At 47.7% G+C, this 2,313-nt stretch overlaps 1 pseudogene; it reads left to right on the forward strand.

Moving 5' to 3' along the window:
- The first annotated feature begins 1,741 nt into the window (after positions 1–1,741).
- LOC103732280 lies at positions 1,742–2,047 on the forward strand (annotated as a pseudogene).
- Positions 2,048–2,313: the final 266 nt, after the last annotated feature.

Genomic DNA, 2,313 nt, shown 5'->3' on the forward strand with positions numbered 1-2,313 from the left:
AGAAACAACATTCATTACCAAAAAATATAATATGGCTCTACAAACAGTTGACTTAAGCAGGACATTCTGCCTGCACTAGTAACCTTGAGAAAGAATTTATGGCAAGGTTATCTTTCTCTTCCCCTTGCAAACAGTTCTCGGAAAAGATAAGTCATGCAGTAATCTCTTGGAACACCTGGTGGTCAGTCAGGTTGCTGAATTGCTCAGTCCCCCTCCCATACCCATAAAAATGCTGTAATCTTTTGACCAACTTCTTCAACCCCTTCTAAATACAAATTGTATATAAGAAAAGCTTCCAATACAATAAAGCGACCCTTGACAAGTGGACTTGCTTGGGCTCCGTCTCTTCTTTCTTGCCCATTTTTCCTTTCAGGGAGTAGTCCCCCTCGAGCCTTACCTGTACAGGGTCCCCGCAGGTGGGGGCAAATTTTCCTCCCATGCTCCACCTTTCCTCTTCAATTTGTCATTTCCCTTGCTGTACAGAAGCTCTCTTGTTTAATGGGGTCCCGTTTGTCAACTGTTGACCTTAGTTCCTGAGAGACCGAAGTTGCATTTAGAAAGCCCTGTTCTGCCTTGTAGGGTACTGCCTGTGTTTTCTTGTAACACTTTCAGGGTTAACCAGGGCTGCAGCACATGGATGAAAGTCCCTGCCCTTGCCTAAAGGATTTACTGCACCTAAAAACTGGATTTTCTCTGTAACAAAAAGAAATTAGACTTTGGTGATACTTGATTTTTTTCATTATTAGTCCTGTGGTGAAATGCCCTTGTGGTTTTATGCTGAGTTCTTACAACCTGCTAGTTCTGAAGGCCTGAACAGAATTCAAGCTGGAGATCTGAGGTGACCACAAGGATATTACCATTCATACAAAATCCCCTAAAGGGGGAAGTTTGGTATGTTACAGTTCCATCCACACTCACAGAGCAGGACCATCACAGGATAAGGACATATTGTGACCACCTGACTTGCTTTGTACTTAGTGTGGCTACTGCTCTGAAGGCCAGTTCTCACAGCCCTTCTGTTCTTAGCACACAATATAGTCCATACATTCTGTACCCATGCCTTGAGTCTTCTGCTTTTTTGGGACAATTCAGCAACAGAGAGAAGAGGAGCCACTATGACCAGGATCTTCAAGCCATGCTCTCCACTGTGCCGCCCAAACTGTTGATGCCCATTTTTTTCAAAAGAGAGTGGTATTGTTCCCAGCACATAAGTGGGGGATCCTGTCCCTGCACATCTTCAGGTTGACTTCCTCGGGATCCCCTGTGGCTAAGGCCCTCAAGTGAGAACATTTCAGCTCTTCATCCCATGCGCTCTGCTCATTCCTCCACACATACCTTTTTTTTTTTTTTTCAGACAGGGTCTCCCTGTAGGCCCAGCTGTCCTGGAACTCACTATGTAGAGCAGGCTGGCCTTGAACTCACAGAGATCCCCCTGCCTCTGCTTCCAAGTGCTGGGATTAAAGGCGTGAGCCACAACACCTGGCATACATATTTCTGAGACAGTGTTTTCCACACTCTTTCAGGTCATTGACTTAACTGATCCTTTCCTTTCACCCGTGTCCAAAGGCGTGTACCACCACTGTTAGAGATGTCAGCGTCGCGATGCAAAGGCTAAGTGATAAAGAAGTAGAAATGGGGATACAGAGGGGAGAACGTGAGCAGGGCCCTAGGAAGGGGAGCTCAGGTGCCTGCCCGAACTTCAGACCCATTGCCCCACTCCCTGTAGGCTTCCTCCCTCGCCATGGCCGAACTGATCCAAAGGAAGCTGCGGGGCAAAGTGGAGAAATGCCAACAGCTGCAGGACTTGAGTAAATCCATGTCAGGGAGGCAGAAGCTTGAGGCGCAACTAACAGAAAACGATATCGTGAAAGAGGAACAGGCCTTGCTGGATGGATCCGACGTGGTCTTTAAACTTCTGGGTTCCGTGCTCGCCAAACAGGAGCTCGGAACTCGAGCCACAGTGGGGAAGAGGCTTGACTACATCACAGCTGAGATTAAACGATATGAATCCCAGCTTCCCGACCTTGAGAAGCAGTCAGAGCAATAGAAGGAATCCCTGGCTCAGGGCAACAGGACTCCCAGCCGGCCCAGGCAGCAAAGGCAGGGGCTCCTGGGAAGGCTGACACCTTGGGGTGGAGGCGGGAGTGAGGCAGCTCTAGGGTCTATACTATAGTAGCTAATAAAATGTAAAAGACCCCGGGAAAAAAAAAAAAGAAGTAGAAATGGAATCCGACCTTCGACCTTCGACAGATGCAGATAGCTTTACTAGCTACAAAGGGCACATAAATTTCTGGTGGGCATGGAGGGTGGGCG

The sequence above is a fragment of the Nannospalax galili genome, unplaced genomic scaffold (assembly GCF_000622305.1).
Source record: "Nannospalax galili isolate Female #2095 unplaced genomic scaffold, S.galili_v1.0 scaffold2375, whole genome shotgun sequence".
Lineage (NCBI taxonomy): Eukaryota > Metazoa > Chordata > Mammalia > Rodentia > Spalacidae > Nannospalax > Nannospalax galili.